The 16,458-nt window shown below is 40.1% G+C and overlaps 1 protein-coding gene and 1 pseudogene across 1 annotated transcript in view; one reads left to right on the top strand and one right to left on the bottom strand.

Annotated features, from left to right (window-relative positions):
* MYO5B (myosin VB) overlaps positions 1-16,458 on the bottom strand; it is a 577,307-nt gene that overhangs the window by 425,524 nt on the left and 135,325 nt on the right.
* LOC122737034 lies at positions 14,098-14,419 on the top strand (annotated as a pseudogene).

Raw genomic sequence — 16,458 nt, 5'->3', positions numbered from 1 at the left:
CAGCCAAAAAGATCAACAACAAAAATGAAAATAGTATGTTTCAATCTGCATTCAGACTCCATAGTTCTTTTTCTGGATGTGGAAAGTAAGAAGACCAGTTCTGTCGAACTATAGAGGGAGTGAAGTACAGTAATATGTGGATGTTTGCCTGTTACCCTGTCCACATCCAAATGGTATTACTCATCCAGAATGAATATAATGAACTTTGAATTTTTTCTAATTGTGGGATAATTTTACCCTCAACCATCCATACTCTTGAATACAGACCCCCTTGTGGCTCATGGTAAAAGGAATAAATGAGGTTTGACGGCACAGACGGGAGCAACAGTATGAGCTAAATTAAGTAGTTTATAGAGAAGGCCACGGGCAGCTGGGTGGTGCAGTAGACATGGTGCACTGGACTTGGAGTCAGGGGGACCTGAGTTCAAACCTGGCCTCAGACACTATCTGTGTGACCCTGTGCAAGTTACTTAACCCTGTTTGCTTTGGTTTCCTCATCTGTAAAATAAGCTGGAGAAGAAAATGACAAACCACTCTAGTATCTTTGCCAAAAAAAATCCAAATCAGATCATGAAGAGTTGGATGTGACTGAAATGACTGAACAACAAAAAATATACATAAAACTACAGATAAATACAGATAAATGTTCATTATATACATACATGTATACACATTAACATGGACAAATATTTATGCCTATTATATATATGCACACGTGGATATAGATACATGTGCATGCACATATATTTTATACACATATATTCATATATGGGGACATACTTGAATAATGATAATAATAATGACTAACATTTCTATAGTGCTTACCTTGTGCCAGGCACTGTACTAAGTGCTTTACAATTACGATCTAATTTGATCTTCACAATAACCCTGGAAAGTGGGTGCTATTTTTATTACCATTTTACAGATGAGGAAACTGACACAAAATTTACGATTTGCTCAGGGTCACAGAGTTAGGAGGTGTTTGAGGTCAGATTTTAGCTCAGGTCCCCCAACTCTAGGTCCAGCACTCTACACTGTGCCATGTAGCTGTGCTAGGATTTCATTGGTATAAGGAACTTGAACATAAGGAAACTCCCTCTATCAATGCAAGTTGGTACCTTCTCTTCAACTTGTAGTATGAGATAGTTACATAGATCTGAGGTGTCAAACTCACCATTACAAATGGCCTACAAATCGGGCGGCTACCTGGCACAGTGGATAAAGCAGCGGCCCTGGATTCAGGAAGACCTGACTTCAAATCGAGCCTCAGACACTTGACACTTACTAGCTGTGTGATCCTGGGCAAGTCACTTAACCCCATTGCCCCGAAACAAATAAACAAACACAAATGGCCTACAAAACTCCAGAGCTACAGCCAAAATCAGACCAAGGTATAATTGGGAAATGTTTAACAAAGTAAATAAAAATACAATATAGATGTTAACTTGTGGTTTTCTAAGTTAATATACAGCGTACAGGGATCCCTTTCTCTTTGGCTTTGCCACCTGAATAGAACACTGAAAAGATAAGTAATTTTCCCAAAGTCACATGGTCAGTATGGATCAAAGCTTGGATTTGGATCCAGGTTCTTTCCGGCTTGAAGGCCAGCTCTCTGTCTATTCTACCATGATGCTTCTCAGTGCATGGGCACATGCATCTCTCTCTCTCTCTCTCTCTCTCTCCCCATCTATCTATCCATCCATCCATCCATTCATCTATTCATCTATCCATCCATCCATCTATCCATTCATCTATCCATCTATCTATTCATCCATCCATCTATCCATTCATCTATCCATCTATCTATTCATCCATCCATCTATCCATTCATCTATCCATCTATCTATTTATCCATTCATCTATCCATTCATCTATCCATCTATCTATCCATCCACCTATTCATCATCTATCCATCCATCTATCTATGCAAGCATACATCCTCACATATATGACAATATATGACACAGAATTACAAAGGACTATCCTTGGCATTAAGAAGACAAGAAAACCTGGGTTCAAATCCTACCTTTGACACACACACTAGCTATATTGTTATAGGTAAGCCACCCAATCTCTCAGACCACCAGACAACCCTAAAAGATTATGAATTACAGAGGAGTTGACAATCTACACTGGCCAAAGGAGTTTCCAGAGGAAGTCTACTATAACACTCTCAGGTTGGCAAAACACACACATACACACACACACACACACACACACACACACACACACACACTCTCCCCTATGTGAGAATGTATGATACACACAGAATTATTGCTCCAGAATAAGGTGATAGAAACTATCAATTGAGACAGGGTTAGGACACTAGCTCAGATTACCACCTCAAATTAAAAAAAGTCTACCAGTCTATGCCTAGTAAGCTAAGTATGGCTGACTGCCAATATGTTCGATGCCAGCAGGAAAACCAGGGCGGTTGATTACAAGTGCAAGTGAAACTAAGACCCAAGTGAAACCGAGATTGAGCAAGTGATGAAGTAGAGGAAGTCAGAGATGGGGCAACCCAGAATTGGCAGAGGGAAAGCACTGACCAGAAATCAGTTTCCCAGCACTTAGAAAAACCGTATCCTAAATGAAGGTATTGAGTAGATCACCTCCTCAGGATTTCAGTTTATAAGGGAGGAAAAAAACCCACAGAGCACATGACTACCTTTTTGGAAATAGGCAAGAGGATCCAGAAACATAGCATCTGATTAACTTTATGACCTTAAACCCCTACATAAATGTTAGCTATCATTATTTTATTAGAGAGGGGGAAAGCCCTTTAATATAATAACCATATATTAATTACTGATAATACCTCAGTGGATCTGTGATCTCAAATTTTACTTTGGACACTTACTAGCTGTGTGACCCTGGGCAAGTCACTTAATCCTGTTGGCCTCAGTTTCCTCATCTGTAAAATAAGCTACTGGAAAAAGAAATGGCAAACCACTCCGGTATCTTGGACAAGGAAACTCCAAATGGGATCACAAAGAGTCGGGAATGACTGAAAAAAAACGACTGAACAACAACAATAAATTTAATACGTGACCAACTCCAGAACAGCAACTGGGAATTCTTGCAATTGCAGCAAATTCAGTTGAGTGGCTAGGGTTAGGATGGCAGTGAGTCAGAAGACAGTGTAATTGCTGGTAAAGTCACATCAGACAGGGGTGTACACTGTCCTCTCATAGGGATTCTCTAAGGGGGAAGGTAGGTTCTGCCAGTGGGTACCAGCCCAATGGTGACATTAGGTAGAGGACAGTGACCCTAAGTGTAGGAACCCTCATTACCATGGGAATCAAGTACATCTGGCACCCCTGTGTGGCAGGGCAAAGTCCTGCATAGGTCTGGCTTTACCTTTTCCCACAGCTACCCCACTACCTATAATCTTTTTTTTTCTTATCATTTTTTATACTTCTTATATTAAATTCACTGTTGGCAATAGTCTGTAGTATATTTATAGCTACCATATACCTTTCATTTCCCTTTGAGAGATCCAAAATTGGGGATTATGATATTCTCATGATTCATAGTCATAAAGCATCAGCAGAAAAAAAAATAACGCTAAAAAGAGATTTTTGGATTAGGGGAGAAACTTGGGGTTATGGGAAGTACCACATGATTTCCCAAAATTCAGTCCAGTCTGCATTCTTTTCCCCTTTTTTAAATTTTGAGTTTATCTGTATGTAGTATTTGTTTGTGTCAGTGGATTGGTTTCTGGACTTGGATTCAGGAAGGCCTGCATTCAAATTCTCTTCCATAATACTCATTAGCTATGAGGCCAGAGACAAGTAACAATCTTCAAAATCACAGCCTTTGAAAGGTGGAAGGGATTGCAGCAAATGATAAAACAGTCTAGGGGTCTACTAGGTGGCGCAGTAGATAGAGCACTGGCCCTGGATTCGGGAGGACCTGGGTTCAAATCGGGCCTCAGACACTTGACACTTACTAGCTGTGTGACCCTAGGCAAGTCACTTAACCCTCATTCCCCTGCCCCTCCCCCCCAAAAAAGAAAAAACAAACAAACAAAAAAACCACACAGTCTATTATCTGAAAGTTATTGTTTGTCCTTCATTCTCAAAGAGGACCAACGACATCAGGAGGGTGATGTCATGATTCACAAGTGAATTGGATTTAAGTGAGGGAAGGCTCCGCAAAGTCATTAGCCTCACTCTCATCTCTGGAGCGATCTGAGTCCAATGGCAAGACAAAGGTCAGGACAATTGGACATGGTCCCAGATGCAGTGGGAAACCTTGGCCTTTTTAAGTTAAGGTCTGTCTCGGTTTGTCTGAGGTAACAAGACACACTCAGTGATTTAAGGCTGGGTAAGAAATGAGGCACAAAAAATGGCCAAGTTTGCCTATTTGAAAAAAAAAAGGGGCAGCTAGGAGGCGCAGTGGCCACCTTACTAGCTGTGTGACCCTGGGCAAGTCACTTAACACTAATTGCCCAGCCCAAAAAAAATAGAACTTCAAACCCAAAATCAGACTGGAAGAGAAAGACCTTCATGGTTTCTGGCCAGAAAAGAAACCACATCTGAAAGCGATCTCTCTTATAACATACCCAAACAGTGGTCACCCAGCCTTTTCTTGAAGACCCCATTAAGGAAGAATCCACTTCCCCCTGAGAGAGCAAAATAATTAAAATTTCCTCATCACTACTATATCATACCTATACACCAGGTTTATGGTCTGTTTCCTGAACTTTTCATTTCCTCTTTCTGACCAGATAGTCTGAAATATCCCTGCATTATAATAGTATGTATTTCTTTTGTGTTCACTTATATTTGCCCAAATGTTTTCTATATATTATATGTAATATATATAAAGCATATCTTTATATTATATCTCAATCATATCTATTTGTATAATATGTATAAATCTTGTTATATATAATATATAAATCTTATCTATTTACACTATATATTATACTATATGTAAGTATATATTTATATATAAAGCAGCAAAGGGAAATTATATATTCAATCTGATTTCCACCAAAAAGCAAGGCACTAAATTGCTGTGGCTCATATGATGAGGGGATACACACACATACACATGTGTATGTATATATGTACACATCTATGTATGCACACACCTATATGCATATTTATACATGTATACAAATACATACATACACACACACACACGTACATACTTCCTGTCTCCTACCATACTCTTATGGCTTCTGAATTGCCTCACAAGTTTCTCCTCTTAACATAAATGCTAATCTACAACCCTTTTTCCTTTTACCTGTTCATTATGAATAAAATATTCTCTTCCCAAGTCACATAGCAGTCGTGGGTTTCATTGCAGCAATTCTCAATTATATTTATGAGACCAAACTTGCCTCCTTTTGTTGAATCATCTTGCTTTTTATCCATACTTTGTGCACAAACGGTGGAAGTAACAGATTTTGTTGCTACCTCCTTTGGGGGTATTTTGTCCCGCACATTTCCAGGTATCTCCGCTGCTCTTCTTCCTACATCTTAGTTATTGTATGCTATCTAAATGGATGGCTATAAGACCATAGGATCCGAGAAGAAGAGCTGGCAATAGCCTCAGGAGCCAAGTACTCCAATCTTTTAATTTTATAGATGAGGACATTGAGATTAACTGACTCGCCTAAAGTAACAGAAGTAGTCAGCATCGGGGATGGGATTTACATCAAAATGATGGGAACTCCAGAGTCAGTGCTCTTTTCCAGGAACGTGCTGCTTCCCACAAAAGCAGTTTTCTTCCCTTTCCTTTTCATTCTAAAGAACTTTTCATTTGATTTGCAAGACTCCATAAAAAATACAGCTTACTAGCACTTCTTAAGTGCACCCCTTCATTGACCAGGAGCCCACAATTCCTATATTTTAAGCTATGATCCAGAAATCCAAGTCCAAGTCCTGTTCTCAGACACCATCTTCATTAACCACTTGGACACTTCCCACATATGCCCCTCTTTCTTCTTATCACCTTCCTTGTTGAACTGATAATCAATTAAAGAAATTATGAAATGGGGAGCAGGCATGCCCAGTTTGGGGTATTCACCAAGTACTGCCACAATTGGCAGTAGGAAATGGGGTGGCAATCACACTTTAATAACCACAAAGGGTGTGAGGGCAAAAAACACAGAAAATACAAAGACAAGAAGCAAAGAGTGGGGAGACATACAGAGATAGATGGGGAAAAGGGATGGGGTAGTAAAGGCAGGGTGCGGTGAGACAAAGTTTGGGGTCTCATTTTTATAGGGTTTGGAGGTGAAACAGACCAAATCCTATCTGTACCACCATGGAGTTAGCTCATTAGTGTATCCAAATCACCTCAAAGTTATCAGTAAAATGTATTTTCTTTCTTGCTTTTTGTGAGGCAATGGGGTTAAGTGACTTGCCCAGGGTCACACATCTGGGAATTATCAAATGTCTGAGGTAAGACTTGAATTCAGGTCCTCCTGACTCTAGGGCTGGTGCTCGATCCACTGCACCACCTAGATGCCCCAGTAAAATTTCAAAGTTAACATATCACCATCATCTCAGAGTTATGGGCACCTTTTGATGGTCTGCTGGTCTAGAACTGGAGCCGTCTGGAATTAGTCTGGGATTTACATATCATAGCACCAAAAACCTTGACAGCCAAGCCTAGATAGCTTCCCAGATAGCTTCAGCACATGCTACCAGGATGTGAGTTTTGGTTAATATGTGATGCAATTTGTGAACTATGCTCCTTTGATCTTTGGGACCATTCATACATATCTTTCAGTTTCCCTCTGCAATCTTATTTCCTGCTATTGCCCCTTTATTCTGGCTACTTGTAAATGCAATTATTATACTGACTAGAGGGGAAGGTGTGCTCAGGGGGACCAGATCTAGATGCATTTTTTTTAAGTGAGGCAATTGGGGTTAAGTGACTTGCCCAGGGTCACACAACTAGTAAGTGTTAAGTGTCTGAGACCGGATTTGAACTCAGGTACTCCTGACTCCAGGACCCGTGCTCTATCCACTGCGCCACCTAAATGCCCCTCTAGATGCATTTTTAACACACTTGCCTTCAACTGGCAGAAGTGATGTTGTGATCTATGTTAAGATTTTGAACTTCTAGACCAAGACTTGGTCATCTTTAGCAACACTTCCTTGTTTTTTCAGGCAATATCATTTATGCCCACATGAATCATCAGAAGCAGGTAGTAGTGACATCATCTGACACATGTGAGGAGGTTGTATGTCATGTCTTGGATCCATGCCTCAGGAAGATAGTAGACCTCTCTACTGTGATTAGGTTGGCCAAAAGCTGTCTCAGTTATTTCTCAATAGGAAGCCACAAACCAACCAGGCCTACTTATCTCTTCTTCCTCTGACCCTGACTAGATGATCTCACCTGACAACACCTGCGTAGCCAAATCATTCTTCCCAGTAGGACAGGGACATTTCTTCAGGAGCTGCCTCCTCTTCTCAAACAGTTTCATTTGTTAACTTGCTCCTACTGGTCTTTCTTTTTCTCCTCTGGGCCATATTCTTCCACAGTCTAACCTCTGGGTCCCTTTGCCTCTTAAGATTTTGTCTCTGCTTGGTTTTTAAAGCCCAACGTCCATTGTTTTGAGAGACCAGGTCACTTTAGCTTACCCAGGCTACAAGGGAAATGGTCTTTCATGGGCCCAGTCCATGTACTAACTGGCACAAGAGTTTTGATCTGCTCCATTTTTGACCTGAGCTCATTTGCCTCTCCTTAGGCAGCCTAGGTTCTTCCTCACATTCTCCCCTCCTACATCCTTCCCCTATACCAGGTGGGGCTCGCCATACTGGTTTCAGAATTAGTGTGGACACTCAGTTGGTTTTAGAACTGTAGCTCAAAACTTCCAAGCTCAAGCATCAATCATCAACCCCCAAGCTCAGGCTTAAGCATCCATCAACCTAACTCTCCCCAGTAGCATGGATTAAAGCATATGTCAGGAACCCTAGTTACATACATTGGGTTTTGTTTATTTGTTTATTGTAAGGAACACATCCTGATCTATTTCCCAACTTAATCAACATTTTTTGTTATTATGAACCTGAGAATTCACTGGCACAAACTACAATGGGCATAAGATTCAATATAATATATGTATTGTATATTATGTATTATATCTATATCTATATCTATCTATCTATAAATATCTGTCTTGAGTCCTCTTCAAAGAATCTTGCTAACCACAAATTCCTAGAAAGGAATTCCCTGGAATGTCATTCTATCAAAAACACTGGGGGCGGCTAGGTGGCGCAGTGGATAGAGCACCGGCCCTGGAGTCAGGAGTACCTGAGTTCAAATCTGGCCTCAGACACTTAACACTTACTAGCTGTGTAACCCTGGGCAAGTGACTTAACCCCAATTGCCTCACTAAAAAAAAAAAAAAACAAAAAACACTGTACCATAGTATCAATACCAAGACAGCATTACAGTGATGTTTCATGCTTTAGACTGAAGCCTATGGCAATAAGATTTCCATTTTGTTTGGAAAAAAAATTAAGGACTGATGGTATAGAAATGTCCTTGGCTCAGTCTCCCTAGTCTGCCTTAACCAATGACCCAGATTCATACTTGAGAGCACCCTTAATTCATAAGTAGTCAGAATCTTTGACCAGATCCAAAGAAAAAGTGTCCGTACTTTTCCAAAGGAATTAGATTTTTCCCAAAGTGTTACTAGTTTTCCCTTTGGTAATTAAGTCAAAGCCATAGTGGGCAGCTAGGTGGTGCAGTGGATAAAGCACTGGCCCTGGATTCAGGAGGACCTGAGTTCAAATCTGGCCTCAGACACTTGACACTTACTAGCTGTGTGGCCCTTGGCAAGTCACTTAACCCCCGTTGCTCCACCAAAAAACAAAAAAAACAAACAAAGCCATAACTAACAACTTTGTGTTTTTGTCCTTTTATAACTGTGGTATTTCTTCATCTTTTGTTTCACAGTTAACTATAAATGTGAATTGGAAATGTCACTACTGAGAGTACTCTGATAAGCAGCAAGACAGTGTCACTCCAAGGAAAAATGATTTTAAAACAATATAGAGGTCTATCAAAGACTTTAGCTAAACTCTGAGATGCTGGGCTTTGATAGGTGAGTCTTTACCTTATCCTACCCAGAACTAGATCCCCATACCACGCTACCATCATCCCCATCTCCTATTGCCACTGGAACCTTGGGTTATGATAGGAGAGGCTTGACCTCATGCTGCCCAGAGCCAGGCTTTGTGCCACACTAATAAGCCTGGGTCTACTTCCAGTTAGGCTTTATGTGTTGTCTTTCACCAATAAGATGTAAGGTCCTTAAAGGCAGAAGTGGGACTTTTGCTTGCTTGCATTTGTATTCCTATTGCTGAGCACAGTGCCTGGCAGATATCAAGTGCTTACTTAACACTTTCTCTATCTACTTAGGTTGTTTTCTTCCACTTTCATAAGCAATACATCAAGGAAAATGAGGAAAATTAAATATCTGTGCCTAGAGAGTCCAGATCAGCTAAGTGAACTGTTGCCCATGAGTACACACCACTATGATTGGTGTTTCAAAATCTACCATTCCAAGTTAATTTTTAAAATATTCCCTTTTTAGGGGGTAGTAGCTAAGTGGCATAGTGGATAAAGCACTGGCCCTGGATTCAGGAGTACCTGAGTTCAAATCTGGCCTCAGACACTTGACACTTACTAGCTGTGTGACCCTGGGCAAGTCACTTAACCCTCATTGCCCCGCAATAAATAAATAAATAAATAAATAAATAAATAAATAAATAAATAAATAAATAAATAAATAAATAAATAAATAAACAAGTGAGTGAGTGAGTGAGTGAGTGAATGAATGAATGAATGAATGAATGAATGAATGAATAAATAAATAAATATTGCCCTATTTAAAAAAAATTCCCTTTTTAAACTTCAGAAGTCACAGTGTACATTACCTACTGGCTCCCAATAATGTCACTGTACATGTTAAGTTTCCCCAATAATTTGTGGGTTTGGCCTTGAGGTGGACAAGTCCAGCTTTCTTTTCTGAGAAAAGAAAGGTTCTATGTTCTTCTATAGCTAGCTCAAAGAACTCTTGACTAAGGCATCCAGAAGAACCACTAAGTAAACACATCAGCCAGTTAAATAGCATTGGTTCAGGATTTCACCCACTGTGGTAAACTCACTTGCAGGCTTTGCATTTCTGGTTCTATGATTTTCTGATAACAGTTACTCACTAATCACTTCAATTTTTTTTTCCAATCACCCTCCAGCTATAAATTGAGGCTATTTCAACAGTCTGGACTATTCCTTTAACATTAAAAAAAAAAGTGATCTGAGTTCACTAGGAGAAAGAATATGTCAATCACCAGGTAGCACAAAATTGTGTTTATGTGTGTTTTGTTTTTACTGAAATTTTCCTTTTTTTTTTTTTTTTGGAAACATGGACCAAGGCATTTGTTTTTTTCTTATACAAAATAGCAAATAATTTATTTTCCTTCCCTATTGTTCCTATCTCCAGAAAATTTTGATTTTTCCTCCTTGGTATAGGATTCTGGCAACGAGTGAGTGTCTTAAACACTATAGGTACTTAATTTTTTTAAATTGAATTATTGCAGATAATTCATGCCCATTGCTAAACGTATCAATTTGTGACAAACTGTGACAACAAGCATCCTTCCTACCATCTTCAGATTAGCCAGTGAAGGTGATTGGCAGATAACAAAGACTTCTCCCCAGCTTTCAATACCCTCTATAAATTAGATCTACCAGTCTATGATTAAGATTCTTCAAGAATCTTCTGGCCTGGCATGGTGGTGAATACTTGAAACCTCTTATGATGCAGGGGTAAAGGCTGGTAAATCACTTGAGCTTTGGTGCTCTGACCAGCAGTGTGCTGTCAATTAAATCGGGCACCAATATAGTGAGCCCTTGAGAACAGAGGACCTAAAAGGGGTGAACAATCCCAAGTCAGAAAGAGATAATGTCAAAGCTCCCATGCTGATTAACAGTAGGGCCTGGCTTATGGGAGACTATTTCACTTCCAAACTGATAGGAAGGGTCAGCCTTAAAAAAATTAAGTCCTCTAAAAATAATGAGTCTCGGCAGCTAGGTGGCGCAGTGGATAGAGCACCAGCTCTGGAATCAGGAGTACCTGAGTTCAAATCCAGCCTCAGACAATTAACACTTACTAGCTGTGTAACCCTGAGCAAGTTACTTAACCCCAATTGCCTCACTAAAAAAAAAAAAGTCTCAATCTAAGAAATGGAATGGATATCCCTTTGCTTTTTCCCAAGAATAGGAATTTAGAGGCAGAAAGGATCTTAGCAGTCATCTAGTCCCATTTTACAAATGAAAAAAACTAAGGCACAGAAAGAGTAGAATAGCTAATTAGCAGTAGAACTAGAAATAGGACCAAAGTTTCGTAACTCCCAGTTGAGTGTTCTTTCCATTTTTTGCAGAGTGTCTACAGAGGTGGAAGCCTGAGGCTTCAGGTAAGGGGAAAAAAACATTTGGTCAATCTTGCCTATCCTGACTGCCCTTTCTTTAGCCAGAGTCTATGATGTAATCCCCTCCTAAATGTAATGACTGAGTGAATGCCGGGGTCACGAATTAGATAACTTCTCTAGGAAGCCAGAGATTATCTAGAGGTCTCTAAACTGCCAACACAATTATACATTACGCAAATGTGCCACTTATAATGATGAATACCCTATGAATCCTTAGCCGCTTATCCAGTATGTATATAGCAATCATCTGAGGTCCTAAAAATAAAGTCATGCCATTTACTGATAAATCTGTCACTAGAAATATATAATAATTTGAATTCTATGGCTGATGATATGAGGTTCATGGAAATGCACCACAGATGCTAGTCATGAGAGTCCTCCTTTTAACCAGTTGCAAATTATTAAATTCTATGCCAAAGCAGGTATTTGTTGTTGCTATCAAAGTTACTAGGCGGTACAGTGGATAATGTGCCAAGCCTGGAGTCAGGAAGACCTAAGTTAAAATCTGACCTCAGACACTTGCTAGCTGTGTGACTCTGGGCCAGTCACTTAACCCTGTTTGCCTCAGTTTCCTCATCTGTAAACTGAGCTGGAGAAGGAAATGGCAAATCTCTCCAGTATCTTTGCGATGACAACCCCCCAAAAAGAGGTCCCAAAGAATCAGACACAACTGAAAACAACTTAATCATTGTTGTTATCATTACCATCACCATCCTCCTCCTATTTCTTTAGTGCTTTAAGGTTGAAAAGGCCCCTTCTTTACACCTCTATGGAAGAATAATCCCCATCTTACAGAGGAGGGAATGAATGGGTTCAGCAACATTAGGAGGACCCGGGGTTCAAATGTTGGTTCTGCTATTTACTAACCTACCTGGCCCTAGGTGAGTCATTTCCTTTCTATGGGCCTCAACTTCTACCTCTTTAAAAGGAAAGGGGTTGGGGCAGCTAGGTGGTGCAGTGGATAGAGCACCAGCCCTGGAGTCAGGAGTACCTGAGTTCAAATCCGGCCTCAGACACTTAACATTTACTAGCTATGTGACCCTGGGCAAGTCACTTAACCCCAATTGCCTCACTAAAAAAAAAAAAAAAGGAAAGGGGTTGAGTTAGGATCATAAGATCATAGATGTAGAGTTATGAGAGATCTGAGAGATCATCAAGCCTAACTCTCTTATTTTATATATGAGGAAACTAAGGCACAGCAGGGTTAAGTGACTTGCTCAGGATCATACTAATAATAAGTGTCTAATGTAGAATTTAAATTCAGGCCATCTTGATTATGAGTCCAGCATTCTATTCATTCACAGGGCCTCTAAAGCAGATGATATCCCAAATCCCTTCCAGGCATAATGCTAGGGAAGTGAGGTGCCATAGGTTATTCCATTAGTTAGCAGTGAACCCGGAACTTGGAATCCAGATTTCCAAACACCAAAGCAGGCTGTTCCCCCATAGAAGAACGTTACCTAGGTGAGCTACCTTTTCTTCTCCAGCTATACCACATACAAGTCAATCGATTCTGAATTGTAACTGTTCCACTTAGATGCTTGTGTTTCCTTTCATTGAGCTAGCAGTAAAAATAGATAAATAGACGGATGGGTGGATGGATAGATAGATAGACAGACAGATAGATATAGAGAGATGGAGCTGCTGAAATATGATTCTTTCTTACAGTAGATTTCTGAGCTGACGGGAAAACTGCATACCTCAACACCCACCTGCCAAAGAAAATTCATTTACCACCTCCTGACAGATGGTGCCTGAAAGTAATTTACTAGGGGGTTACAGTCTTTACTTCTACAATCCTAGAGGCACCTAAATTCAAATCTCACGAGGACAGGTAACATAGTGACCTAAATTCACACTACAGCTTACAAGACCATGAACCACAAACTAAAATATCAATCTGCATGTAACACTTTCATTTTCAAAACCTAATATTGGAATTCATTCGCAGGAATATAACAAGTTATATTTGGCAATGCCTTCTTTAGGAAAGTTCTTTATAGACTATAAATGGACAAAAGGCACAGAGGAGGTGGGGAGGCAGTGAAAAAATAGGAGACTAAATGCCCTGGGGAATCTGCAGGCCTGACAATCAGCTCCTAGATACTTAATAGTTTTCTATTGAGGTCTGTCAGAGGTCTATCCTTCTGTTCCTAACCTTTTTAATGACTTACTTTATCCAAATGCAAAATGGGGCCCAGAACAGATGGCTTTATAGGCCCTTAGTGAGCCTTTTAATATATAAAAAGCCATGATTTTATCATCAGATCAACCAGGTAGCAAAACCAAAATTTTTTAAAAGTCAAAAAGCCAAGTTTGGTGCCAGAATCAAATTCTCATGCATGACAATACCCAACTCAGAAAGTTTTTACTCAGAGATCAGTGAAAAGCAAATTACACTGATAGAGCAGCCACAGAAAGAGATACAGACCCAGGGGGGCCAGGGGCCAAGGCCAGGGCCTGGGGCCCAGCCCTTCATATACTCAAGCCAGCAACAGCCATGGTGAGCGACATGGGGGCTGGAGAGGAAACTGAGGCAGCAGTGGTGGGGTCTGATTTGAGCCCAAGCATTCTGGGGCAGCGAGCTAAGAGAGACTTCTCATCCCTGTGGCGGGAAGGGGGTGAGGGGATGCTTGGCACAATGGTAGCAGTTGGACTGACAATTGCTGCCTTAGGATTTGCAGGCTGATATGTTTTGCAAACAATGAAGCATATGGAGCCTCAACTGAAGCAAGCTATTCAAGTCTGCTCAAATGTACCTTCAGTGGTGACTATTATAGAGGCAGATTTGAACCCAAAATGACAAAGTGAGAAGCCCTACAGCCAATAAGGGGAAAATTAGAGATGCTCACCGACAAATCATGCTTTTAAACCACCCAGACAAAGGAGGATCTCCTTATGTAACAGCCAAAATCAATGAAGCTAAAGATTTATTAGAAAGTCAAGCTAAAAAAAAAAAGATGGAAAAAAAGAAAGTCAAGCTAAGAAGTAAAATTAAAACACAGATAATGTTAAATTTATATATACATTGATTACTTTATATATAGGAGTCCTGATGTTTTATAATAACTTCATAAAAACTGTAATATTTCTTTTAAAAAAAGATACAGACCCAAAGTCAAGATTACAATTCAATTAATAGCTAGGAAACAAGGGAAGGAAGGGGGGAAAAGATGCAAGGATTATTGAGTTTTAAGATCCCCAATTTTCTACTTAAAGACATGCATTTATCTAAGCTAATTCAGATAAGAGAGAACCTAAAACAAGCTTGTGTTCCAACAATTCTATCTTCCTTAAGAGTTCAGTCAAGATCTATGATGGCTATCTCTGTTATTTCTCACTCCCATACATTTGCTAAGTGTTTTTGTGATTATTATTGGTAGGGATAATTATGAATCCCCTTAAATCCTTGCAGAATATGCAGATAAAGCTATCTCATGAAGAAACTTACTTGCCCAGGGTCAGACATAATAGCAGCTGAGTCAAGTCTGGGCATTCCTCATCAGCTCTCTTGCCTCCAGAAATAACTCTGGCTTCTGCTATTGACTTTTTACATAGCAATACTGTGATGGATGATTATAAGAAGAAGGATAATAATAACAAGCATTTATATAGTACTTTTTTTTTTTTGGTGGGGCAATGAGGGTTAAGTGACTTGCCCGTGGTCACACAGCTAGTAAGTGTCAAATGTCTGAGGCTGGATTTGAACTCAGGTACTCCTTAATCTAGGGCCAGTGCTTTATCCACTTCGTCACCTAGCTGCCTATATAGTACTTTAAGATTTGCATAGTTGATCTTCCCACAACCCCATGAAATAGGCACATTATTATCCCAATTTTATGGGTAAGGAAACCAAGACACACGAGGTTAAGTGACTTGCCCAGGGTCACACAGTTGCATCTACATCATCACCATCTTCACAGTTAATATTTTTATAGCATTTACTATGTGTCAGGCACTGTGCTAAGTACTTTACAATTATCTCATTTAATCACAACATTCTTGAGAAGTAGGTGTTATTGTTATACCCATTTTACAATTGAGGAAACAGAGGCAAACAGAGTTTAAGTGACTTGCCCAGGGACACACAGCTAGTAAGTGCCTATGGCTGGATTTGAACTCAGGTCCTCCAGGATTCCAGGACCAGTGATCGATCTATCCATTGAGTCACCTACTTGCCGGCCCTGCTGACCTAGCATGAATAGCTTGCAAACTCTGATCTGTAGCAGGAGTGGCTGTAATCCAACCACAATTGCCAGATGGATCCCTGTTTCCAGTCGCAGGTATGTCCACAATAAAATGAAATAAGTGAGGCATCTGCTACGTACAATCTGTATGACTTTCAGCAAGTCATAGCCTCTCTGGGCCTCAGTTTCCTTTATCTCCCAAGTAAAGGAGTTGAACTAGATGGTCTCTAAGGTTCCTTCTAGTTCTAAATTTATGATCCTAATAGCTTCTTATCTTATTGAGGCTAACAGTAAAGCTATACAAATTGAACCTTAAGTCCAAATGCATCATGCCCACTGGCCCTTGATGCCTCTTGGACAGTGATTCATTTTGTGGGAGGCAGTATAGGGTGTGTATGGTGGGTAAAGCACCAGTCCTGGACTCAGGAAGATCTGAATTCAAATCTTGCCTCAGGCACTTACTAGCTGTGTGACCCTGGGCAAATCACTTCACCTTGTTTGCCTCAATTTCCTCATCTATAAAATGAGCTGGAAAAGGAAATGGCAAACCACTCTGGTATCTTTGCCAAGAAAACCCCAAGTGGGGTCACAAAGAATTAGACATAACTGAAATGACTGAACAACTACAACAACAAAGGAGTATATGGAGTCCTGAGTTCTAGTCCAGCACAAATGGTAGCCATCTATTTCACTCCTGCAAGTCACCATCTCTCTGGACCTCAGTTTTCTTCGCTGAAAAACAAGGGGAGATGTCCTTTGGGGTATTCTCTGGCCCTGATATTCTATGTATCCCTATGATGGAT

This window comes from Dromiciops gliroides, chromosome 1, assembly GCF_019393635.1.
Source record: "Dromiciops gliroides isolate mDroGli1 chromosome 1, mDroGli1.pri, whole genome shotgun sequence".
Lineage (NCBI taxonomy): Eukaryota > Metazoa > Chordata > Mammalia > Microbiotheria > Microbiotheriidae > Dromiciops > Dromiciops gliroides.
This window is presented reverse-complemented; position numbering and strand designations above follow the sequence as displayed.